At 48.6% G+C, this 27,882-nt stretch overlaps 1 protein-coding gene across 4 annotated transcripts in view; it reads right to left on the bottom strand.

Annotated features, from left to right (window-relative positions):
• The window catches only part of CYRIB (CYFIP related Rac1 interactor B), a 261,661-nt gene extending 248,508 nt beyond the window's left edge, over positions 1-13,153 (bottom strand). Inside the window, exon 1 of one of the 4 annotated variants that reach the window (XM_089677502.1) lies at positions 13,030-13,153. The gene's annotated coding sequence lies outside the window, so the exon portion shown is untranslated. Of the gene's footprint in view, positions 1-12,996 lie in introns of all 4 variants that reach the window. The other 3 variants (XM_089677498.1, XM_089677501.1, XM_089677497.1) reach the window with 3 other exon arrangements.
• Positions 13,154-27,882: the final 14,729 nt, after the last annotated feature.

Here is a 27,882-nt window from a genome sequence, read left to right as displayed (position 1 = left end):
TCCTGAACAGGAGCGGACTGACAACTCATGGGGCCCCTGGGCAATAGGGGTTCATGGGGCCCCTGTGTCCTTACCCAAACTCAAAAAAGCCTATGAGAAAGGTACCAGGGGCATCTCATGGGGCTCCCTACTGACCCCGGGCCCTCGGGCAGTGCTCGAGTTTCCAAATGGTCAGTCCGCCCCTGCTCCTGAAATAAAGATGATGCTTTGATCCTGGGACACAGCATCACCAAGGCAGAGATCCTAAATGCATGACAGTCCCAGAAAATCCAGGACAGTTTGAATCCATGCTATTGAAAGGGGGGAGGTAACAATAAGGACTCCTCAAATATGGGTAATGCTGTAATTCTAGGACACAGCCCAGGGTACAGCGTCATCAGGACAGAGCACCAAAATGTGGGACAGACACAGAAAATCCAGGACAGTTGCCATTTATGCTATTGAGAAGGTGAAAGGCAGAAATAAGGACTCTTGGTATAAGAGTAATGCTGTGATTCCGGGACACAGCCCAGGACAGAGCATCAGAGCTTGTAGATGCATGACTGTCCTGGCCAATTAACGACCATTGGCATCTATGCTACTGAGTGGGGATGGCAGAAAGGAGCCTTCTGTGGGTGTGTTGGGGTACTTCTATACCGAACTACAAAGAAATATAAAAAAAGGGGTTCCCAGAGAAGCAGATTATTGACAAGAGGGAGTGAGATAAGCTAGTGCACCACAGCAATGTCTCAAAGGGAAATGGAAACCACAAGATGATCGGCGATGCTTCCTCTGTACATCTCAAGGTTTTATTTTAACTGCAAAAACCCTAAAGCATATAAATACATTTTTTACATTTTAGAAGTCACAGGGGAAGTCACTTTCTTTATTTTTAGCCCTGGTTCACACTGATGTGGTGCGGAATTTGCTGCATTTTCTGTGCGAATTCCACTCCTTATCAGAATCGCACCCCGTTCATGTGAACCGCTGCGTATGTTAAGTTAACAACACCCCGAAATCTGTCTGCAAAACACGATGCGATGTGCAGAATCGGTGTGAATACCCATGCAATCCAATTCTAGTGTGCACCCAAAAAAGGGTCCTGCACCTTTTTGGTGCGGGTGAGGTGCGATTAGAGCCATACATAATGTATGGCTCCAATCGCACCGCAGACAAATCGCATGTGGTTTACACAGGAATGTGGTGCAGTTCCGAGTGCGAATAACATGCGATATACCACACCGCATTTATGTGAACCCAGGCTAAGACAGAAAAGGGATGTGAAATCAAAAATTCTACACCGATTTCTGAAACAGGTGTAGCTAGCTAGAAGGAGCTAGTTAGTTATTTTTCAGTTAGAAAGTAGCAGTAGCAGCCTGGGCAATAGTCAGCTGGGTCAAATTTGGGTCGGGCTGAGAGGCTCTTTAGATCAGGTCCTTGATACTTCCCCCCCCCCCCCGCTCTAGAATTCTGGAGAAGATTCTAGAAGCAGTGGGCGGGTGTGAGGAGGGGCTGGTCTGCAGTTATGGTGGAAGATGAGAGGAAGCTGAGATGCAGGAGCCTGGGAGGGGGCCCAGTGGAAGAGGCCTACCTTCAGGCAGGCCGCTGGAAAGGAGGATCGCTCAGCCTCACCAGCCCCCTGAAGGAAAGGAACCAACCTAGCAGAAGGCCTGAAGGCAGCCACCTACTTAAATCAGCTCACAGGACTGAGACTGAGTGAATAGTCCTACGCCCCCTGGGCCAGCTAAGGAAAAAGAGCACTCTGGGGGGAAACCTGATTAGTTCCTTAACAGGACTGTTTCATTTAGGCCCCATGTACACGGGACACTTCTGAACAATGTAAACTGACTGCTGGAAAACATAGGTTAAAAAACGTCTGCTTAGCCGCGTTTGCATACTGCGTTTATGCGCATTTATACACGTTTACGTTTAGAAACGTTTTTTAAACATACGCACAGGAGAACCTCCCAAATGCCCAGAATGCACTGAAAAGTGGTAAATTATTAACTATTTCAGACTGTTTCAGAGAAATACAGAGAGTAGAAGCAGAGACAGCAGTATACAGGGGCGGACTGACAACTCATGGGGCCCCCGGGCAACAGGGGATCATGGGGCTCCTGTGTCCTTGCCCAAACTCAAAAAAGCCTATGAAAAAGGTACCAGGGGCATCGCATGGGCCCCCTACTGACCCCGGGCCCTCGGGCAGTGCCCGAGTATCCAAATGGTCAGTCCGCCCCTGGCAGTATGTGTTGAGATTAGCTAGCTGTGAGTTGCTCATTAACATTTCTTTTGTTTCCAAGGGTGGGAAAGGTGTCTGGTGGAGGGAGTCATTAAGGCCACCTGGCAGGGGGTCTTCATGAGGAATTTGAGGTGTGAATGGGCATTAACATATCTTTTGTTTCCAAAGGTGGAAGAGGTCTGAGGTGTGAATTGGTCATTACAATGTGTGACAAGCTTGGTAGGAACATCCTATGTTCAGTGTTTAGTCCATTTGAGTACCTTGAAAACGCTTTGCATGCATTTTTCATGATGAAAAAAGGTTCTGGACAGCATTGGGAACTGGAAGAGTTAAAAAAAAAATGCTTATAAACGTGATTTGCCGCGTTTACAAGCATTTTATGTTTGAAATGCTGATAAAATCGACTGCTGAACACAAGTTTTCTGCGTTCAAAAAAATGACTGTAAACTCAAATGCCTGTAAATGACTGTAAACGATGATGTGTACATGGACACATAGGAAAACATTAGGGTGAGTTCAGGGGCTGCTGAAAAAAATCACTGAACAGCTCCTAAAACGTGAGTTTATCAGCTGCAGTGTACATGAGCCCTTAAAGTGGCAGGCACTGGATCCCGTTGCCCAGGGATTCCCTCAGGCAGCTAGATAAGAAGAGGATTATCTGGGGTCTGGGGTGGTACACCAGGAGAGGCTGGGGATCTCTCCAAGAAGAGTTTCTGCTGTGTAAAGACTTGTACATAGTTGCTAAGGAGTTTGCCCTCCGTTTGCAGTTCCATTGGGCATCCCATACACCCCTTACCCCATCCAAATTTATCACCCCTTAATAAAAACATAAAAGCAAGCTCAAGGGGTGTTTACTGACCCCGAACCCAAGTCTATGGAAAATGTGTGTTGCATGGCTGTGCAGGATTATAGGGGGACCCAAATCTTCAGCAACTCCTACGGGGGTAGCGCTGCACAGGAAATCAGAAGAAACCTATTCTTGTAACAATGGTCTAAGAGAGAATTCCCCTAAATGACAACAAAAAACAACAATAATATATTGCAGCTTGCCAGAACCTAAATGTGGTGACTGCATTAGTATTCATCATGGCGGGCTTTCTACCTTCATTGTCTCCAGGTGATCCTGCCAGTAAAACACTTCCTGTTTCACCATACTGTATGTTAGAGGAGCAGCGTTGTCACCAGGGGCGGACTGACAACTCATTGGGCCCCCCGGGCAATAGGGGATCATGGGGCCCCTGTGACCTTGCCCAAACTCAAAAAAGCCTATGAAAAAGGTACCAGGGACATCTCATGGGGCCCCCTACTGACCCCGGGCCCTCAGGCAGTGCCCGAGTTTCCAAATTGTCAGTCCGCCCCTGGTTGTTACCCCAGGACATGAAGTGTGTGAAGACTACAGACCACCTCATCTGTCCGGCATAGGTGGGAGGAGTTCTGTAGTCCTCAAAGATAACTGACTTAGTTATGAGAGTGCAGCAGATGCAGACTGTGCAGGAAATTATCGCCACCGAGATTTCTGGCAGCATCAACAGTTTTGTTTTTTTTTTATAAGAAATATATAACAAAAAATGTTAGTTGTATATTTAACAGACTAAAAGCCAACAAGAGAACGTTATTAATATTAGGAATTAGATACACTTTATCTTTGGGAAATACCTTTTATTTTCTGTTGCATCTGCAGGACAGGAAGTGAGGGGAAATCTACCCACAAGGACACAGACACAAGAAGGAGACGTGACGTAGAGTGAAACCCTTCTGTACTCTGTTTATTAAACTCCTCACCATGTGCATTGGAAGCTGCGGGCAGTCAGACAGAACCCACTGCATTTCCTGGCTGGAGAATGTGCATCACCTAGCCCAGGGGTCTCCAAACCTTCTAATCAAAGGGCCAGTTTATTATCCTTCAGACTTTAGGGGGACTGGACTGAGGCCAGTGGGAATATGTCCCGGAGTTGATGGGAGTGAGCAATGCCCCATCATTGGTGTCAGTGAGAGGAATAGTGCCCCATCATTGGTGTCAGTGGGAGGAATAGTGCCCCATCATTGGTATCATTGGGAGGAATAGTGCCCCATCATTGCTATCAGTGGGAGGAATGGTGTCCCATGATTGGTGTCAGTGGGAGGTACTGTATAGTGCCCCATCATTGGTATCAGTGGGAGGAATAGTGCCCCATCATTGGTATCAGTGGGAGGAATAGTGCCCCATCATTGGTATTAGTGGGAGGAATAGTGCCCCATCATTGGTATCAGTGGGAGGAATAGTGCCCCATCATTGGTATCAGTGGAAGGAATAGTGCCCCATCATTGGTATTAGTGGGAGGAATAGTGCCCCATCATTGGTATCAGTGGGAAGAATAGTGCTCCATCATTGCTGTCAGTGGGAGGAATAGTGCCCCATCATTGGTATTAGTAGGAGAAATAGTGCCCAATCATTGGTATTAGTGGGAGGAATAGTGCCCCATCATTGGTGTCAGTGGGAGGAATAGTGCCATATCATTGGTATCAGTGGGAGGAATAGTGCCCCATCATTGGTATTAGTGGGAGGAATAGTGCCCCATCATTGGTGTCAGTGGGAGGAATAGTGCACCATCATTGGTGTCAGTGGGAGGAATAGTGCACCATCATTGGTATTAGTGGGAGGAATAGTGCCCCATCATTGGTGTCAGTGGGAGGAATAGTGTCCCATCATTGGTATCAGTGGGAGGAATAGTGCCCCATCATTGGTGTCAGTGGGAGGAATAGTGCTTCATGATTGGTTTCAGGGGGAGGAATAGTGCCCCATCATTGGTATCAGTGAGAGGAATAGTGCCCCATCATTGGTATCAGTGGAAGGAATAGTGCCCCATCATTGGTATCAGTGGAAGGAATAGTGCTTCATGATTGATTTCAGGGGGAGGATTAGTGCCCCATCATTAGTGTCACTGGGAGGAATAGTGCTCTATCATTGGTGAGAGTGGAAGGAATAGTGCCCCATCATTGGTGTCACTGGGAGGAATAGTGCCCCATCATTGGTGTCACTGGGAGGAATAGTGCCCCATCATTGGTGAGAGTGGAAGGAATAGTGCCCAATTGTTGGTATCAGTGGGAGGAATAGTGCCCATCATTGGTGCCAGTGGGAGGAATTGTGTCCCAAGGGCCAGATAAAGGCAAGCAAAGGGCCACACCTGGCCATCGCACCGCAGTTTGGAGACCACTGATCTAGCTCTTTCCACCCCAACCTTACTGTCTCTGGCCTGCCTCTTTCATTCATTGGATTTCAGTTCACATATGGGTGTTCTGCCTGCAATTACAGCCTACTTAGGAATGCCCACTAATCCAGACTGACATTCACACATCAAGGCATTTTAATATTTGTGTAACTCCTCCCAAGAGACAGCCCACTGCTTACATCTGGCCTAAGAAGTCTCGAGAGGAGTACTGAAGTAGAATGCTGTGATGTTTTCAGGAAGCTATGTACAGAACTCTGCTTACCCCTCCCACCAGCCACGACCTGCCTGCTTTGCATAGAGAAGCTGAGAGACCCAGTGATGACATGCGTGTTGATGACAGAGAAGTAAAAATATAAGCAGATTAAACTTCAGTTTTAAAGCATAACTTCTCCAGGCTATAAAAAAAAAACCTATAGAAAGACATTCTATTCTCATACAGGGTTGCTTGTTGTGTCACTTAGGGATGCTCTATAGGTCTCCATCCTGCTACTTCAGCTGCACTAAAGGTCAGTCTTTAGGTTGGTTATGGTAAATGAGTGACACCAGAAAAAAGTGTTTTACAAATGTCTTCTTTTGGTGACACCACTGGTCTGCTAGACATAAGGATCTGTAACCTCACCAGGATGCTCCCTATGCATTCCCTCATTGCCCAAAGTGCTCATCAACCAATAGGAAGCTGGGGATCAGGAAACTGACACATCGCACTTGTCACCTCCCATTCCCTCCTCTAGATGACCAATGGTTTTACATCGCCTCGCCACCATCTTAATATATATAGTCCAGAGGAATACATTGTATCTTCCAAGGAAATCATATGAACAATATATACAATTAATAACATAGACAGGAGCTGCTATTGTCTGCTTGGTACCTGAAGTTCCAACTCCAGATCCTTCATTAGTGACCCAGAGGCCCCAAACAAGCAAGTAGCCAGTGAGGGTGGGTCACATGGTCATTTTAGGTCAAATAATGAAACAAAGACGGAGAATGACAGCCCAGGAGCTTGCACTTTAAAAAGACAAGTCAGCGGTTTCAGAAAGTATAACATATAAGCTGTATAGGATGCCGTGCTCATAGCAGATTCTCCAGGGACTAATAATTCTGATGATTGTAGACTCGGCTCTCTGCCATGGATGATAAACCCCGCGTGTTTTCTGCTCTCACACCTTCCCATCCCCACCTCAGGATTAGTCTGCCTGTCTGACACAAGTGTGAAAGAATTGCAAGATTCACCCCAGAAACAGGAAACACGGCTTCAGAATGACACTATGCTGGGACGCAGCAACCAGGTATATACTACAGACTGTGTACATGTATAGATCCGTACTATACAACCCAGTGTACACTACAGACTGTGCACGTGTATAGATCCGCACTATACAACCCGGTATACACTACAGACTCTGCACGTGTATAGATCCGCACTATACAACCCGGTGTACACTACAGACTCTGCACGGGTAGGGATCCGCACTACACGACCCGGTATATACTAAAGACTGTGCACGTGTATAGATCCACACTAAACAACACGGTGTACACTACAGACTCTGCACGTGTATAGATCCGCACTACACAACCCGGTATACACTACCGACTCTGCACATGTATAGATCCACCCTGCACGACCCGGTGTACACTACAGACTGTGCATGTGTATAGATCCACACTAAACAACCCGGTGTACACTACAGACTGTGCACGTGTATAGATCCGCACTACACGACCCGGTGTACACTACAGACTGTGCACGTGTATAGATCCGCACTACACGACCCGGTATATACTACAGACTGTGCACTTGTATAGATCCGCACTACACGACCCGGTATATACTACAGACTGTGCACGTGTATAGATCCGCACTATACAACCTGATGTACACTACAGACTCTTCACGTATATAGAGCCGCACTATACAACCCGGTATATACTACAGACTGTGCACGTGTATAGATCTGCACTATACAACCCGGTATACACTACAGACTGTGCACGTGTATAGATCTGCACTATACAACCCGATATATACTACAGACTCTGCACGTGTATAGATCTGCACTATACAACCCGGTATATACTACAGACTGTGCACGTGTATAGATCCGCACTATACAACCTGGTATACACTACAGACTGTGCACGTGTATAGATCCGCACTATACAACCTGGTATATACTACGGACTCTTCACGTATATAGAGCCGCACTGTACAACCCGGTATATACTACAGACTGTGCACGTGTATAGATCCGCACTATACAACCCGATATACACTACAGACTGTGCACATGTATAGATCTGCACTACACAACCCAGTATACACTACAGACTCTGCACGTGTATAGAACCGCACTATACAACCCTATGCAATATCTACATTGCTCAAAACAATTAAAGGAACACTTTTTAACCAGAGTTTAGTATCAAGTTAATGAAACTCTAGGATGGCACATCAATACGTGTCATTGCCAGAAGGTTTGCTGTGTCTCCCAGCACAGTCTCAAGAGCATGGAGGAGATTCCAGGAGATAGGCAGTTACTCTAGGAGAACTGGACAGGGCCATAGAAGCCATCTGCAGGACCGGTATCTGCTCCTGTGTGCAAGGAGGAACAGGATGAGCACTGCCAGAGCCCTACAAAATTACCTCCAGCAGGACACTGGTGTGAATGTCTCTGACCAAACAATCAGAAACAGACTTCATGAGGGTGGCCTGAGGGCCCAACATCCTCTAGTGGGCCCTGTGCTCACTGCCCGGCACCATAGAGCTGGATTGGCATTTTCCATTGAATATCAGAATTGGCAGGTCCACCACTGGCACCCTGTGCTTTTCACAGATGAGAGCAGGTTCACCCTGAGCACATGTGACAGACGTGAAAGGGTCTGGAGAAGCCGTGGAGAACGTTCTGCTGCCTGTAACATCGTTCAGCATGACTGTTTTGGTGGTGGGTCAGGGATGGTCTGGGGAGGCATATCCATGGAGGGACAAACAGACCTCTACAGGCTAGACAATGGCCCCCTGATTGCCATTAGGTATGGGGATGAAATCCTTGGACCCATTGTCAGACCCTACGCTGGTGCAGTGGGTCCTGGGTTCCTCCTGGTGCCCGGCAATGCCTGGCCTCATGTGGGGAGAGTATGCCAGCAGTTCCTGGAGGACGAAGGAATTGATACCATTGAATGGCCCCCACGCTTACCTGACCTAAATCCAATAGAACATCTCTGGGATGTCATGTTTTGGTCCATCCGACGCCGCCAGGTTGCACCTCACACTGTCCAGGAGCTCAGTGATGCCCTTGTCCAGATCTGGGAGGAAATCCCCCGGGACACCATCCGTCGTCTCATTAGGAGCCTCCCTGACATTGTCAGGCATACATACAACACGTGGGGGCCATACAAACTACTGAGGACCATTCTGAGTTGCTGCAATGAAATTTCATCAAAATGGACTCGCCTGCTGCATCATTTCTTCACTTTGATTTTTGGGGTGTCCTTGAATTCAGTCCTCTGTAGGTCGATCATTTTCATTTCCATCAAACGATGGGGCATCCTTACATTCCTAACACATTCCCCATCCATGTCAGGATAGAGATCCAGCAGGAGATTTGTCCCCATTGAGATCTGATGGGTTTTCAAAGTGTTCCTTTAATTTTTTGAGCAGTGTATAAAGCATTGAATGTGACTTTTACTGATGGTGAATCAATCTCTGTAATTTTAAACACATGCACCAGGGAGATTCACCTGCAGGTAAGGTTTGGCAAATGTCAGGTTAACTGCTTTATAAATGAGTTGTATATACACACCCAACCAGGCCACCCATACATAATAATCAATGTATATACAGTATATTTCACTGTATTTTAGGAATTTATATTCTATATGATTCTGTATGTATATACTTGTATAGAAAGAACATACAATAATTTCTGTATAAGAATGGAAACATATATACAGTTCCAAGTACCTATAGAACCCACATAGGTATACATACACAGACATGTACATGAGTGTATCTATACACATATACAGGGAGCACACACGTGCACCTATAGAACCCCACATGTATACATTCATATACATGTACGTGTCTATATCCTACATATATACATATATACAGTGTATGTTCAGAGACTAATGCAGCATGTCAGATTTCATAATATACAGTGTATATATATATATAAATAAAGGTGCCTGCAGCACACACTCATATAACATATGGCACACATATTAGGAGAAGAGCATCCATAGATCCTCCATCATAGGGAAATGACACATGGTACAGACTCAGCCCTGACACAGAGACAGTACAGAGGGTCCAGGGGATGGGAATCAGAACCTGGATTCAGAGGTGCAGTGGATGGGGATCAGTACCTGGATTCAGAGGTGCAGGGGATGGGGATCAGTACCTGGATTCAGGGGTGCAGGGGATGAGGATCAGTACCTGAATTCAGGGGTGCAGGGGATGAGGATCAGTACCTGGATTCAGGGATGCAGAGGATGGGGATCAGTACCTGGATTCAGGGGTGCAGGGGGTGGGGATCAGTACCTGGATTCAGGGGTGCAGGGGATGGGGATCAGTACCTGGATTCAGGGGTGCAAGGGGTGGGGTGGGGATCAGTACCTGGATTCAGGGGTGCAGGGGATGGGGATCAGTACCTGGATTCAGGGGTGCAAGGGGTGGGGGGGGGTGGGGATCAGTACCTGGATTCAGGGATGCAGAGGATGGGGATCAGTACCTGGATTCAGGAGTGCAGGGGATGGGTGTCAGTACCTGGATTCAGGGGTGCAGAGGACGGGGATCAGTACCTGGATTCAGGGGTGCAGGGGACGGGGATCAGTACCTGTATCAGGGGTTCAGAGGATGAGGATCAATACCTGGATTCAGGGGTGCAGAGAATGAGGATCAGTACCTGGATCAGGGGTGCAGGGGATGAGGATCAGTACCTGGATTCAGGGGTGCAGGGGATGAGGATCAGTACCTGGATCAGGGGTGCAGGGGATGAGGATCAGTACCTGGATCAGGGGTGCAGGGATGGGGCTCAGTACCTGGATTCAGGGTTGCAGAGGATGAGGATCAGTACCTGGATCAGGGGTGCAGGGGATGGGGCATAGTACCTGGATTCAGGGGTGCAGGGAAAGGGCTCAGTACCTGGATTCAGGGGTGCAGAGGATGAGGATCAGTACCTGGATCAGGGGTGCAGGGTATGAGGATCAGTACCTGGATCAGGGGTGCAGAGGATGGGGCTCAGTACCTGGATCAGGGGTGCAGGGATGGGGATCAGTACCTGGATCAGGGGTGCAGGGGATGGGGATCAGTACCTGGATTCAGGGGTGCAAGGGGGGGGGGTGGGGATCAGTACCTGGATTCAGGGATGCAGAGGATGGGGATCAGTACCTGGATTCAGGAGTGCAGGGGATGGGTGTCAGTACCTGGATTCAGGGGTGCAGAGGACGGGGATCAGTACCTGGATTCAGGGGTGCAGGGGACGGGGATCAGTACCTGGATCAGGGGTTCAGAGGATGAGGATCAATACCTGGATTCAGGGGTGCAGAGAATGAGGATCAGTACCTGGATCAGGGGTGCAGGGGATGAGGATCAGTACCTGGATTCAGGGGTGCAGGGGATGAGGATCAGTACCTGGATCAGGGGTGCAGGGGATGAGGATCAGTACCTGGATCAGGGGTGCAGGGATGGGGCTCAGTACCTGGATTCAGGGGTGCAGAGGATGAGGATCAGTACCTGGATCAGGGGTGCAGGGGATGGGGCATAGTACCTGGATTCAGGGGTGCAGGGAAAGGGCTCAGTACCTGGATTCAGGGGTGCAGAGGATGAGGATCAGTACCTGGATCAGGGGTGCAGGGTATGAGGATCAGTACCTGGATCAGGGGTGCAGAGGATGGGGCTCAGTACCTGGATCAGGGGTGCAGGGATGGGGATCAGTACCTGGATCAGGGGTGCAGGGGATGGGGATCAGTACCTGGATCAGGGGTGCAGGGAATGGGGATCAGTACCTGGATCAGGGGTGCAGGGGATGGGGCGCAGTACCTGGATTCAGGGGTGCAGAGGATGAGAATCAGTACCTGGATTCAGGGGTGCAGAGGATGAGGATCAGTACCTGGATCAGGGGTGCAGGGTATGAGGATCAGTACCTGGATCAGGGGTGCAGAGGATGGGGCTCAGTACCTGGATCAGGGGTGCAGGGATGGGGATCAGTACCTGGATCAGGGGTGCAGGGGATGGGGATCAGTACCTGGATTCAGGGGTGCAAGGGGGGGGGTGGGGATCAGTACCTGGATTCAGGGATGCAGAGGATGGGGATCAGTACCTGGATTCAGGAGTGCAGGGGATGGGTGTCAGTACCTGGATTCAGGGGTGCAGAGGACGGGGATCAGTACCTGGATTCAGGGGTGCAGGGGACGGGGATCAGTACCTGGATCAGTGGTTCAGAGGATGAGGATCAATACCTGGTGCAGGGGATGGGGCGCAGTACCTGGATTCAGGGGTGCAGAGGATGAGAATCAGTACCTGGATTCAGGGGTGCAGAGGATGAGGATTAGTACCTGGATCAGGGGATGGGGCTCAGTGCCTGGATTCAGGGGTGCAGGGGATGGGGATCAGTACCTGCATTCAGGGGTGCAGGGATGGGGCTCAGTACCTGGATCAGGGGTGCAGGAATGGGGCTCAGTACCTGGATTCAGGGGTGCAGGGGATGAGGATTAGTACCTGGATCAGGGGTGCAGGGATGGGGCTCAGTACCTGGATTCAGGGGTGCAGGGATGAGGATCAGTACCTGGATCAGGGGTGCAGAGGATGAGGATCAGTACCTGGATCAGGGGTGCAGGGGATGGGGATCAGTACCTGCATTCAGGGGTGCAGGGGATGGGGCTCAGTACCTGGATCAGGGGTGCAGGGATGGGGCTCAGAACCTGGATCAGGAGTGCAGAGGATGAGGATCAGTACCTGGATCAGAGGTGCAGGGGATGGGGCTCAGTACCTGGATCAGGGGTGCAGGGGATGAGGATCAGTACCTGGATCAGGGGTGCAGGGATGGGGCTCAGTACCTGGATCAGGGGTGCAGGGGATGAGGATCAGTACCTGGATCAGGGGTGCAGGGGATGGGGCTCAGTACCTGGATCAGGGGTGCAGGGGATGGGGCTCAGTACCTGGATTCAGGGGTGCAGGGATGGGGCTCAGTACCTGGATCAGGGGTGCAGGGGATGGGGCTCAGTATCTGGATCAGGGGTGCAGGGGATGGGGCTCAATACCTGGATCAGGGGTGCAGGGATGAGGATCAGTACCTGGATCAGGGGTGCAGAGGATGAGGATCAGTACCTGGATCAGGGGTGCAGGGATGGGGCTCAGTACCTGGATCAGGGGTGCAGAGGATGAGGATCAGTACCTGGATCAGGGGTGCAGGGATGGGGTTCAGTACCTGGATCAGGGGTGCAGGGATGGGGCTCAATACCTGCATTCAGGGGTGCAGGGGATGGGGATCAGTACCTGGATCAGGGTTGCAGGGATGGGGTTCAGTACCTGCATTCAGCGGTGCAGGGGATGGGGATCAGTACCTGGATCAGGAGTGCAGGGATGGGGCTCAGTACCTGGATTCAGCAGCCCAGGCAGTGCAGGCTGTCAGCCGTGTCTCTGGCTCTCCTGATTTCTGCACAGACGTTTCCGGGTTGGTGAATGAGCGTCACGGCTTCAGGTCGGCGGAGCTGCTGCAGCGTGTGTGAAATATCTCTATAAAAGGAAGACAGAAGCACAGGAAGCGTACCTCGCAGAGGATGGACTGCTGATGTCTGCTCTGCCCTCCACGGGGCCACACACCAGAGAACAGCGATCTGGGTGCTCCGCGCTCGCTCGGGTCATGAAGCGTACCTCGCAGAGGATGGACTGCTGATGTCTGCTCTGCCCTCCACGGGGCCACACACCAGAGAACAGCGATCTGGGTGCTCCGCGCTCGCTCGGGTCATGAAGCGTACCTCGCAGAGGATGGACTGCTGATGTCTGCTCTGCCCTCCACGGGGCCACACACCAGAGAACAGCGATCTGGGTGCTCCGCGCTCGCTCGGGTCATGAAGCGTACCTCGCAGAGGATGGACTGCTGATGTCTGCTCTGCACTCCACGGGGCCACACACCACAGAACAGCGATCTGGGCGTACCGCGCTCGCTCGGGTCATGAAGCGTACCTCACAGAGGATGGACTGCTGATGTCTGCTCTGCACTCCACGGGGCCACACACCAGAGGACAGTGATCTGGGCGCTCCGCGCTCGCTCGGGTCATGAAGCGTACCTCGCAGAGGATGGACTGCTGATGTCTGCTCTGCCCTCCACGGGGCCACACACCAGAGGACAGCGATCTGGGCACACCGCGCTCGCTCGGGTCATGAAGCGTACCTCGCAGAAGATGGACTGCTGATGTCTGCTCTGCACTCCACGGGGCCACACACCAGAGAACAGCGATCTGCGCGCACCGCGCTTGCTCGGGTCATGAAGCATACCTCGCAGAGGATGGACTGCTGATGTCTGCTCCGCACTCCACGGGGCCACACACACCAGAGGACAGCGATCTGGGCGCTCCGCGCTCGCTCGGGTCATGAAGCGTACCTCGCAGAGGATGGACTGCTGATGTCTGCTCTGCACTCCACGGGGCCACACACACACCAGAGGACAGCGATCTGGGCGCACCGCGCTCGCTCAGGTCATGGAGGAGCGATCACCACCGATTCTAATGATCAGAAGAGATCGTTAGTGAACAAAGACATCCTTCAACATCACACATCGAAGATTTCCAGCCGCTATGGGGGGGGGGGGAGGGGGAAAACTACTTCCGAGCGCGCCCGTCTCCGGGATTGGCCAGCCGATTGAGGATTGGCGATTTCGTTCTCAGTGAAGCTGAAGCGGCAATACTCTCCGTTATATATCTCCCCCCCCCTGTATTGTGCTACACGCAGCGCCTGAAGGGTTAAAACCGAAATCCGGCCAGAACTGACCATTCCAGCTTTGGATGGAGCCGGGAACTCCAGCCTTCCTCTACTGAAATGGCTTGCGCTGCACACTGTTAGCTCCTCACAATGTGCATTAGAAACTGCAGCCAATCAGATAAGAGCCCGCTTCCCTCCCTGGCTGGAGGGCGTCCAGCATCATCTAGCTCAGGGATGGGCAACTGTAGCCCTCCAGCTCTTGGTGAACTACAAGTCCCATCATGCCTCTGCCTTTGGGAGTCATGCTTGTAACTGTCAGTTTTGCAATGCCTCATGGGACTTGTAGAACTACAACAGCTGATCTAGCTCATTCCTCCACAGCTGGACAGTCCCTGATCCGCCCCTTTCATTCATTGGATTTCAGTTCCTTCAATCATTGAGGCTCAGCATCACATTGGGCAGTACACTTGCTGCTTAGGAATGCCCGCCCCTCCAGACTCACATCCTCCCATGAAGGCATGTTGATATTTGAATAGCTCCTCCCAAGAGCCCACCCACAGTTGTATCTGAACTAAGGGCTATTGAGAGGAGTACTGAGGCAACATGATTTTTCAAGAAGTTATGTACAGCATCCTGCCCATCCTTCCTATCAGCCACAATCTGCCTGCACTGCTTATAGAAGCACAGAGACCCAGTGATTTGAGTGTAAAATAAGCCCTGGTTCACACTGATACGAGCTGTCATGCGATTTGACCGTTCAAATCACATGACAAATTGCATCTAATGATCGGCAATGGATCAGTTTGAATTGGTGCGACTCTGACGAACTCCGACGTTCCTGCACTACTTTTGCCGATTTGGGGAGCGACTTGCATGAAGTCACTCAGATGTCTATAAGGCTACATTCACACTAGCGTTGTGTGCAGGCGGCAGACAGGCGTTTGGGAAGCGTTTTTACCGTTTCCCAAACGCCTGGGAAAATTCTGCACATTGCAGCACATGGTGCTGTTCAAACGGGAGCGTTAGCGTCGCGGCAAAACAAACGCCTCTGGTCCAGTCAGGAGGAGTTGAAGCCTCCTTTTCAAGTCTATGGTGCCGCTCCACAAACGCCCGCCCGGCGGTTGCGGGGAGTTTGCGGAGCAGTAACACCATTCAAACTTCATTATAGGCATTTGTGGGGCGTTTTTAACGCTTAAAAAACGCCTAGCAACCGCCGCGCATGCGGCGTTTGTGGAGAGTTAAAAACGTTCCGCAAACGCTGAGCCAATGTTTGTCAACCACTATAGGGGCGTTTGGCAAGGGTTGGAAAAACAGTCACGTGTGAACGAGCCCTAAGGGTTCCCATGTCATCCCATTAAACCCAAACACATATTAATGACACGGGTTCTGGGACTAATCCTGACAACTCATGGGGCCCCCGGGCAATAGGGGATCATGGGGCCCCTGTGTCCTTGCCCAAACTCAAAAAAGCCTATGAAAAAGGTACCAGGGGCATCTCATGGGGCCCCCTACTGACCCCGAGTTTCCAAATGGTCAGTCCACCCCTGGGGTAATCTATTGCAGATATGGCATTGTGAGTTGGCTCTGAGGAAGAGGTCCTCGAAACGCGTTAGACAGTTGGTCATCCAGGGTTCCATCGTATGGACTCAGATGTTGTTTGGATCATACACCTTGTTCAGTTTGACATGCCTGTGTTATTATGTCCATTGTGAATATGATACCTATTTTTGTTTCTTTAATAAATTATTTTAAACGATAATGCACTAGGTCGATGCGCCCTTTTTCTGTTTCACCATTTGTATCCCATATACTGTGAGTATATTTACCACCTTAATCATCCCCACAACCCGTGTCATTAATATGTGTTCGGGTTTAAAGGGATGAGGGGGCCACCCTAGTGTCTATGAAGTCCCACTTGAAGTTGCACCATTTCAAAGTCGGATCCAGTGTAATCCAGGGCTTAGATAAGACTGGCCATGCACTATGCAATTTTCTGTCCAATTTCCTTTAGATTCACCTTCAACTATGTAGTGCGAGGGCCCGCCTAATTGGATACAATTGAAAGTGTTGTTTAGGTTTGACCTCCTATTATATGGTTTTTGGTAAATCTAAAGCGAAAATCTCATGAAAATTGTATGTATGGCCAGCCTAAGCAGTGAAAATGGGAAGGTTTTATCATCAGTTCCATCTAGTGGCCACAATGCGGTATTTTCCTGAAATCTCTCAATTAGGAAAATATTCCCATAGCCCTGGTTCACATCTGTGCGGTTGTGCATCCCGATATCTGCGCGGGCAGGAGAGCCCATTCATTTGAGCGGACTCTTGTGCCCCGGGACACACAGGGAAGAAGTCTAAGCACTTCTGCAGAAATGGCAGCCCGCCAGGTTCCCAGTATAATTGCAATTTCCAGTGCGGGTGGTGTGCCATTAGAATTAAAGCCACCAGGTCCCACATTCCTCTGTGTGGGTGGCGCGGCTGTCGGGATTTGTGCGGGTCCCGCATTGGCACCACCCGCACAGATGTGAGCAGAGCCTAACCCTAGGTTCACACCTAAGCGTTTTCTGCAGTCCATTTAACATGATTTCCTATGGGACAGGTTCACATCTCCGTGTTTTCCCCCTGGTGCGTTTTTTTAGAAAGGGGCGGGGACTTTTTTCAACGAGTTTTTAGTTCTATAGACTTCAATGGGAACACTGCAGAAAAGCATGTAGTGCATCTTTGCTGCTTTTTTGATGTGTTTTGTGTTTAAAATCTGTCTAGCAACAAGATAAAATAAAAAAACGCATCAAAAACACGTAAAAAACGCAAGTGCAAAAACACAATGCAGACACGCCTCAAATGCAACCTGCATTGGTGTGAACCTAGACCAGGGGTGGGCAAACTTTTTGACTTGAGGGCCGCAATGGGTTCATATATTGGACCCGGGGGCCGGACCAAGAGTAGATGAATGATGTGTATGTGTCATCCATAGTAAGTATAGTAATATTACCCCATAGTAAGCATAGTAATTAATCCCCCATATAGTAATTCATCCCCCATAGTAATTCATTCCCCATATAGTAATTCATCCCCCATAGTAATTCATCCCCATATAGTAATTCATCCCCATATAGTAATTCATCCCCCATAGTAATTCATCCCCCATAGTAATTCATCCCCCATATAGTAATTCATCCCCCATATAGTAATTCATCCCCCATAGTAATTCATCCCCCATATAGTAATTCATCCCCCATAGTAATTCATCCCCCACATAGTAATTCATCCCCCACATAGTTATTCATCCCCCATATAGTAATTCATCCCCCCTATAGTAATTCACCCCCCATAGTAATTCATCCCCCATAGTAATTCATCCCCCATAGTAATTCATCCCCCATATAGTAATTCATCCCCCATAGTAATTCATCCCCCATATAGTAATTCATCCCCCATATAGTAATTCATCCCCCATAGTAATTCATCCCCCATAGTAATTCATCCCCCATATAGTAATTCATCCCCCATATAGTAATTCATCCCCCATATAGTAATTCATCCCCCATATAGTAATTCATCCCCCATATTAAGTCCCCAAGTCCCCCCTGTGTCAATTTACTTACCTTTGCTCCGCGCATTCCTCTCGCCGTGTTCCCGCGCCGTCCGGGCTTCAGGGCGGACTGTGAGAGGAGCCTAGCTCCCCTCACGTTCGTCACGCTGCCCCGCCTACACACATCCTGTCAGCCATCCTGACAGTATCACGCTCCGCGGGCCGGATTAAAAGGTCCGCCGGGCCGTAGTTTGCCCATTGCTGACCTAGACTAAGGCAGGCCATAGATGGGCCGTTTATCGGCCGAATTTAAACGAAAAATCGGTCAGCCCCGTTGCCGATGCTGCCACCAATGTCCACGAAAAACAGCTATTTTTCGTGGATTTTACCAGCTTGACCGATAAAAATAAATGAGGAGATCCGCGAAAAACGGCCGATGGGCTGGTCCCACTAACAGCGTGAACATCGGACGATTTTTGTGCAGACGAAAAGTCGGCCGATAAATGACCCGTCTATGGCCTGCATATGTGAAATCTGTGAATGATCACAGAGGTCACATGGTAAAAGGCTATTCACAACAGCCTTGTACCATGTGACAAGCTGTGACCAATCACAGCTCACACAGTAGTTCTCAATGAGAAGGAGAAATGATTGCTTTTACAGCCTTTATGAGTGTAAAAGCAATCAGTGTAAAAAAAAGTAAAAAAAATCTTCATGACCCCCCACAAGTAGTACAGTGTCACTATGGTGACACTATACTGCTAGGGTGACAGAATGTAAAAAAAACATAAATAATAATATAAAAAAAAAGTAAAAAAAATGTAAAACAATTTTTTGAAAAATGATAATTTTTGGTTATAAACTAATTTGAATTATTTTCTTTTACTAAAAAGATAGCTGAATACATTTTGATTTATGAAGAAAGATTATTTATTAGCAAAATTATATAAGAAAAACATTTTTTTTCTACTTTTTCATTTATATAGCAAAAAAAATAAAAATCTCAGTGGTGAATAAATATCACCAAAATAAAGTTTTATCCGTCTCAAAAAAAAATGCTAAAAAATTCATATGGGTACAGTGTTTCATGACCGCACAATTGTCAAAGTGTGATAGCGCTGAAAGCTGAAAATTGGTCTGGACAGGAAGGGGGTAAAAGTGTCCGGACCGGAAGTGGTTAAGTTAACAACACCCCAAAATCGTTCTGCAAAATGCGGTGTGATGTGCAGAATCGGATCGCATAGATGTGAATACCCATGCGATCCGATTCTAGTGTGGACCAAAAAAAAGGATCCTGCACCTATTGGTGCGGGTGCGGTGTGATTTGAGCCATACAAAATGTATGGCTTTGATTGCACTGCACACAAATTGCATGTGATTTGCACAGGAATGCGGTGTGGTTCCTGTGTGTATCACATGCAGTATACTGCACCACATATATGTGAACAAAGGCTGACAGGTGAGCAGTGTAACGTGACACAGGAGGTCTGGCACTAAAATGATTGCTCTCACTTTGACGTTAGCGGCGATACCTCACATGGGTGGTGTGATCACCATTTACAGATGTGTGCGGGACATACTTGTTCTGTCTCTCCAATCTAAGCATTGATAGTGTGATCTCTGTAACTTACAGTTGTGATGAGATAGCGATAACTTCAACCTCAGCTGGATACCACAGTCAGTGACTCAATCGATAAGACGTCTTGTAGATCTTGTGAAGTTTATTCCATAAACTGAGAGAATCTTACAACAATGAACATTCGATAGGTCAAAAGATCATAAAGTTTCCTGCTTCATGACATGAGGCTAGAGCTGCAATGCATTTCTGGGAAAGGGGGAGGGCTATCTATACAGCATTAACTAAACCAAAGGAAAGGGAGGAGCAGAAACAAAATATAGAAACACTTAAAGGCATATGACAGTCATGTGAAACATGGCAATACTTATGTGTTCACATTTGCCCATGAGCACAGGGGAATGGGGACTTTACATTTTTTATTATTTTTTTACATTTTGCTAGGTTTTTTTTTCTCTTATTTTTTTTATTGAACTTTATTGCTATCACAAGGGGTGTGGCACCAGTAAAATCCATTTATCGCTTCCTGACCGCCCTATAGCAAAAATACTGCTACAGGGTGGCACAGGTGCGCAAAATCACGTATATATACGTGATTTGCATTTCTGGGTAGGGGGGCACACGCGCCACAAGCGTGCCCTACCCACTCCTCCATTCACGGCCACGGCTGTCAATCACTGGGTCCCAGCCAGTGATTGCCAAGTATCTTCAATGGGGGGGGAGAACTGTTTGTAAACAATTCGCATGTGATTTGCAGAGGAATGCGGTGCGATGCGGTTCCTGTGCGAATCACATGCGATGTACCGCACCACATATATGTGAACCCGGGCTAAAGGGATGAGGTGGCCACCCTTCTCCATATCTCTTCTGGCCTCCAAAGCATCTGATCAAACCAAGATCATTTTCATCGTTACAAACCAGTAACGGCTCAGAAACAAACAAGCCAAATCCGACCCGCCATGCCATTTCATGTGGCCCTTGCACCTCCCCGGAAGCTGTGGCATGTAAGGGACAGTGGGGGGACCAGGGGCGGACTGACTATTTGGAAAGGGCCCGGGGTCAGTAGGGGGCCCCATGAGATGCCCCTGGTACCTTTTTCATAGGCTTTTTTGAGTTTGGGCAAGGACACAGGGGCCCCATGATCCCCTAATGCCCGGGGGCCCCATGAGTTGTCAGTCCGCCCCTGCTGCCCTCTTCCTTTATACTTGCATTGCAGTTGTGTTGCTGTACTCATCTGTGGTCGATCATTCCAGACCGATCGACATCCCAGTCATACTCAGACCCAGAATGATCGCAGCATTTGATATGAAGCATCACAGATCGCTGGGTCTCTTTCAAACAGGCACTGAAAATAGGCAGTTGGGTCACATCTCCACCCAGGTTCACCCCCAAGCGTTTTCCGCAGCGTTTTGCAGAAACGCACAGCAGTCCATTTACCATGATTTCCTATGGAACGCGTTCACATTTATGCTTTTTTGAGCTGCTGCCTTTTTGAAAAGGGTCAGGGACTTTTTTAAAGCAAAAAAGCTGCGTTTTTGCTATAATAGAGTTCAATGGAGAAGCTGCTGAAACTTATGTATTTCTTTTTGGCCGTGTTTTTACCGCATTTTGCTTTTTTTTTCTGCCCAGCAACAACAAAAAAAAAAAAATCACATCTCCACATTTTCACCCAGTTTCCAGTTTTTTGAAAAGGGTCAGGGACTTTTTTAAAGCAAAAAAGCTGCGTTTTTGCTATAATAGAGTTCAATGGAGAACCTGCTGAAACTTATGCATTTCTTTTTGGCCGTGTTTTTACCGCATTTTGCTTTTTTTTTTCTGCCCAGCAACAAAAAAAAAAAAAAAATCACATCTCCACGTTTTCACCCAGTTTCCAGTTTTTTGAAAAGGGTCAGGGACTTTTTTAAAGAAAAAAAGCTGCGTTTTTGCTATAATAGAGTTCAATGGAGAAGCTGCTGAAACTTATGTATTTCTTTTTGGCCGTGTTTTTACCGCATTTTGCTTTTTTTTTTCTGCCCAGCAACAAAAAAAAAAAAAAAATCACATCTCCACGTTTTCACCCAGTTTCCAGTTTTTTGGAAAGGGTCAGGGACTTTTTTGAATGCAAAAAGTTGCATTTTTGGTTCTATAGACTTCAATGAAAACGCTGCAGAAAAGCTTGTAGTGTGTTTTTGCCACATTTTAAATCTGCCTAGCAACAAGAAAAAAAATGTAAAAAAAACACAAGACGCATCAAAAACTTGGCAAAAACGCAATGCAGAAACGGATCAAACGCAAATGGCATAGGTGTGAACCGAGCCTGAGGGCGTGTGCTTTGATTTCTGAAAAGTGATCCACATTCGGATCGCTCTTCATAGAGCATTCCTTTCAGCTTCTCACAGCCTACTTTAACCCCTTGCACCCCACACTAGTGTGCAGCAACCTCATGGGTTGCACGTGGTTGCAGGGAGCTTGCAGAGCAGCCCCATTCACTTCAATGGGTTGCTCTCGTTGGGCGCTACACCAGCCAAAAGCATCATGGGATATAATTCCTGCTGCGGTCAGGGCATGTGTACACCGCAAGCGGCTGCCTCTGCAGCTAAAGAGGGTAGTGGTTGGGAGGAGGTAAAAGCACGGCCCAGCTGTGGAGTTTTACTGCTTCCCAACCACTAGTGTAAAGGAGCCTTTACCACGTCCTGGCTGCCTATCAATTGTTACAATAGGGAGCAGGTGGAGGTGTACACACTGCAGCGTTATGCAGGCCACAGACGGGTCGAACACTGGCCAATTCTTCGAATGATAAACGTTCGGCCGACGTTACCACCAACAGTTTAAAAAATTGGCCGACTAAATCAGGGGCGGACTGACAACTCATGGGGCCCCCCGGGCAATAGGGGATCATGGGGCCCCTGTGTCCTTGCCCAAACTCAAAAAAGCTTATGAAAAAGGTACCAGGGGCATCTCATGGGGCCCCCTACTGACCCCGGGCCCTCGGGCAGTGCCCAAGTTTCCAAATGGTCAGTCCGCCCCTGGACTAAATCATAAAGTTCCCCCCATAACTTCTGTCCCTTGCAGGTCACGGCTCATGTGCTGATTTTTTATCGTTGAAACAATCGGCCAATTTTGCCATCATTGCCGGGAGAATTGGCCGATCGTCCAAATCAGCCGCAAATTTTTCAACATGACCGAAAATCTCAAAGTGCAAAAAACGGCCAACCAATTAGCCCACTGACAGTGCAAAAATCGGCCGATTTTCGAAGCGTTTATGGCCGGCATTAGTCCCCGGTCACACTGCCGTGAATTGTCATGCAATTTGATGCAAGTTTTAAATCGCATGACAAGTCACACCCTATTGTCCGCAATGGAAGCGGTCAAATCAGTGCGACTCCAACTCTGTCAGAGTCGCACCGATTTTGGAAGTACCTCATGCATTACTTATTGCAGGTTCAGGTGGGACTTGCATAGACGTCATGAAGTCGCTCAGATGTCTTCCAAGTCGGACTGACATTCGTCTTTGAAATTGTGCGAATTCAAGTGAAGTCACGTGATTTCAAAGTCAGATTCGGTGTAAGCGAAGCCTTATGTCACAAACAGAGGCGGACTAGCAACTCATGGGGCCCCGGGCAATAGGGGATCATGGGGCCCCTGTGTCCTTGCCCAAACTCAAAAAAGCCTATGAAAAAGGTACCAGGGGCGGACTGACAACTCATGGGGCCCCCAGGCAATAGGGGATCATGGGGCCCCCAGGCAATAGGGGATCATGGGGCCCTGTGTCCTTGCCCACACTCAAAAAAGCCTATGAAAAAGGTACCAGGGGCATCTCATGGGGCCCCCTACTGACCACGGGCCCTCGGGCAGAGCCTGAGTTTCCAAATGGTCAGTCCGCCCCTGATATGGGACATGCTGGACGCCTCCATCCCTCTTCACTTTCATGGAATGGCGATTTGAGCCCGGTGTCACACTTCTGCGGTGTGGAACATCGCATGGGATTCACACAGGAACCGCACCGCATTTGCAATTTCTGTGTGGTGCAATTGGAGCCATTTTGTATGGCTCAAATCGCACCACACCCGCACCAAAAACATGCAGGACACTTTTTTTGGTCCGCACTAGAATTGGATTGCACACCTATGCGATCTGATTCTGCACATCGCACTGCATTTTACAAATCTATTCCAGGGTGTTGTTAACTTAACATACACACCCACAGCAGTTCACATGAACGGGGAGCGACTCTGATGAGGTATGGAATTCGCACAGGCACCAGTGCAAATTCCGCACCGCATCGGTGTGAACCCGGGCTCAAGGATTCAAAAAAGCTGATCAAAGCTGGCTGAAAGCTTAAAAAAAACCTGCTGTACACACTGCTGCTCCAAATAGTGTTCCCCTGGCTGAAGTCAGTATGAACGAGGGACTGATTGCCCATATGAGGGACTGATTGCCCATATGAGGGACTGATTGCCCATGTGAGGGACTGATTGCCCATATGAGGGACTGATTGCCCATGTGTGGGTCTGATTGCCCATGTGTGGGTCTGATTGCCCATGTGTGGGTCTGATTGCCCATGTGTGGGTCTGATTGCCCATGTGTGGGTCTGATTGTCCATGTGTGTGTACGGGGGAGGTGATCTTCAGCTTAGAATTGCTGTCATGTTCAGTTCAGTAGAATTAAAGGTGCACATATCCAGGTCACAATCTTATGCAGGCCATAGACGGTTCGTTTATCAGCCGATTTTTTTTGTCCGAAAAACGAAACATCATTCGTTCTGTAAACTGATGGTGCCACCAATGATTGCAAAAATTGGCCCTTTTTCACGAATTTTCCAGCATGACTGATAAACGAAATGAGGAGGAACTGCGAAAATCGGCCGATGCCACGAACAGTGCGAAAATTGACACATTCTTTCGGATGAAAAATCGGCTGATAAACGAACCATCTATGGCCTGCATTAGTCTAGGTTCACACCTATACAGGTTGCGTTTAATGCGTTTCTGCTGCATTTTTGATGCTTTTTTTCTTTTCTTTTTTTTGTTATTTTTCTTGTTGCTAGGCAGATTTTAAACACAAAATGCATCAAAAACACAGAAAAAACGCACAATACATGCTTTTCTTCAGCGTTCCCATTGAAGTCTAAAGAACCAAAGACGCAACATTTTGCGTTCAAAAAAGCCTCTGACCCTTTCCAAAAAATGCACTGCGTGAAAACGCGGAGATGTGAACCTGTCCCATAGGAAATCATGTTACATGGACTGTACTATGTTTTTGCAAAATGCTGCAGAAAACGCTTAGGTGTGAACCTGGGATAAGGCTGCGTTCACACTGATTTGTAGCTTGAAGCTCCAAAAACGCTCAAATTAAAAAAGATCAGTTGTTCTGTGGTGCCTGTTCACACCTGATCACACAAACAGGCACCACAGAGAAAAATGGATTCTTTAAGTTTAGGCAATTTTGGAGCTTTCCCTGGGTTCTCATATATGCGGTGCGGTTTATTGCGTGTGATTCGCACAGGAACCGCACCGCATTCCTGTACACATGTGATCTGTGCAGGGGCGGACTGATCACTTGAAAACTCAGGCACTGCCCGAGGGCCCGGGGTCAGTAGGGGACCCCATGAGATGCCCCTGGTACCTTTTTCATAGGCTTTTTTGAGTTTGGGCAAGGACACAGGGGCCCCATGATCCCCTATTGCCCGGGGGCCCCATGAGTTGTCAGTCCGCCCCTGGATCTGTGTGCGGTGTGATTGGAGCCGTACATTTTATATGGCTCTAATCGCGCCCCACCCTCACCTACAAGGTGCAGGATCCTTTTTTTGGGTCCGCACTAGAATCAGATTGCATGGGTATTCACACCTATACGATCCAATTCTGCACATCGCACTGCGTTTTGCAGACCGATTTCGGGGTGTTGCTAACATACACACCTGCAGCAATCTGCATGAACGGGGTGCGATTCTGACTTCACACAGAAAACGCTGCGAATTCTGCACCGCATCAATGTGAACCCGGGCTCAAGCTACAAATCGCTCGTGTGAATGCAGCCTCAGCCCCTCCTTGTTAGGGCTCATTCACACTTGACGTATTTCTAACTCTTGCCAAACGCCCCTATATCATTGGACAGGCATTAGACAGGCATTTGGGAAGCATTTTTAACGCTCCCCAAACACCCTATGCGCAGTTTTGAGGCGTTTGATAGGTGTTTGCCAAGCGTTAAAACCGCACCACAAAAGCCTAAAATGAAGTTAAATAGTATTAACGCTTCACAACCGCCTTGCAAATGCCCCGCAAACGCCTGGCAGGAGTATGAGGAGCGGCACCATAGACTTGAATGGGAGGCTTCAACTCCTCCTGACTCCACATGAGGCGTCAGTTTTGCTGCGATGCTAAAGCTTCAGTGTGAATAGCGCTGTGTGCTGCCATGTGCAGAATTTTCAGAGGCATTTGAGAAGCGTTAAAAACGCTTCCCAGACGCCTGCCGACAAAGCTAGTGTGAACGTAGCCTTAGGAAACCAGTGCTTGAATGGTGACCCTGTTATCCCAGTGCAGCATATGTAACCATTGATCTCTATGCAATGCTAATGCAGCTCAGCAGGGGGCAGGCTATACCCATAGGGGCCCATTCACTTTAGGTTGTATTACCATGGTCCATTCGGATCGATTGGGTTCCAACACAGAAATAATTGCTCCTGATTGTTTTTGTTAACAGGACGTATCTTGAGCAGGGGCGGACTGACCATTTGGAAACCCAGGCACTGCCCGAAGGCCCGGGGTCAGTAGGGGGCCCCATGAGATGCCCCTGGTACCTTTTTCATAGGTTTTTTTGAGTTTGGGCAAGGACACAGGGGCTCCATGATCCCCTATTGAGGGCCCGGGGTCAGTAGGGGGCCCCATGAGATGCCCCTGGTACCTTTTTCATAGGTTTTTTTGAGTTTGGGCAAGGACACAGGGGCCCCATGATCCCCTATTGCCCGGGGGCCCCATGAGTTGTCAGTCCACCCCTGATCTTGAGTGGTGGTGCACCACAGGTGCGTTGAGGTGCCTTTTAAAATGGTGATGCTCAGGGGCGGACTGACAACTCATGGGGCCCCCGGGCAATAGGGGATCATGGGGCCCCTGTGTCCTTGCCCAAACTCAAAAAAGCCTATGAAAAAGGTACCAGGGGCATCTAATGGGGCTCTCTACTGACCCCGGGCCCTCGGGCAGTGCCCGAGTTTCCAAATGGTCAGTCCGCCCCTGCGCTCATAGACAATGGGGTTGATTGACTAAAGGCAAATAGGCTGTGCACTGCAAGTACAGTAAGGGCTCGTTCACACTTGACTTTTTTTCTAACTCTTGCCAAATGCCCCTATAGCATTTGACAGGCATTAGACAAGCATTTGGGAAGCATTTTTAACGCTCAACAAACGCCCTACGCGCGGTTTTGTGGCGGTTGGTAAGCGTTTGCCAAGCGTTAAAACCGCACATCAAATGCCTATAATGAAGTTTAAATGGTATTAATGCTCTGCAAACGTCACCACAAATGCCTGCCAGGCGTTTGCAGAGCGGCACCATAGACTTAAATGGGAGGCTTCAACTCCTCCTGACTCGACCAGAGGTGTCCGTTTTGATGCGACGCTAACACTTCTGTGTAAACAGCGCTGTGTGCTGCCATGTGCAGAATTTTCAGAGATGTTTGAGAACCATTAAAAACACTTCCCAAACGCCTGTCTGACGCCTGCTGACAAAGCTAGTGTGAACGTAGCCTTACTGTGGATCTGAGGGGAACACGCAAGGAAAATAAAAAAAACTGCATTTTTGCTTGCACATGGTTGGATGAAAGAAATCCGCAGAGCTTCACCTCATTTGAGAGCTTCCCCTCGGATTCAAAGCGACTGCACTTGCAGTGCACAGTATATTCACCTTTAGTAAATCAGCCCCAATGTGTTGCAGCGATCTGCGATTATTATTACATGTATTCCCATAAGTGCCCAGTCACACCGATGGGATTTGGGAATGGAAATCGCATCTAATGAATGTGAAGGTCAGCATCTTAATGTGCGATTTCTAAAGGAGTTCTGGCATGACTTTTTCTGTCATTTTGTTGCGATTTCACATACATAGAATGGAAATCGCACTGAAAATTGCAAGAAATCGTTGGGAAATCTTCACAAGTAGCAATAAAGTCTTCAGAGATTGCACTGAAATTGCAGGATTTTAAATGGCAGCTGTGATTACAGCACGATGTGTACACACCAGGGGCGGACTGACAATTCATGGGGCCCCTGTGCAATAGGGGATCATGGGGCCCCTGTGTCCTTGCCCAAACTCAAAAAAGCCTATGAAATAGGTACCAGGGGCATCTCATGGGGCCCCCTACTGACCCCGGGCCCTTGGGTAGTGCCCGAGTTTCCAAATGGTCAGTCCGCCCCTGGTACACAAGCCGTAGGCCTCATTCATAAAGCCATTACTAGGT

The sequence above is a fragment of the Staurois parvus genome, unplaced genomic scaffold, assembly GCF_062004578.1.
Source record: "Staurois parvus isolate SC_StPar_1 unplaced genomic scaffold, SC_StPar_1.0 ptg000187l, whole genome shotgun sequence".
In the NCBI taxonomy this organism is placed as follows: Eukaryota; Metazoa; Chordata; class Amphibia; order Anura; family Ranidae; genus Staurois; species Staurois parvus.
Note: the sequence above shows the minus strand (reverse complement) of the source record. Positions and strands in the feature narration are given on the sequence as shown.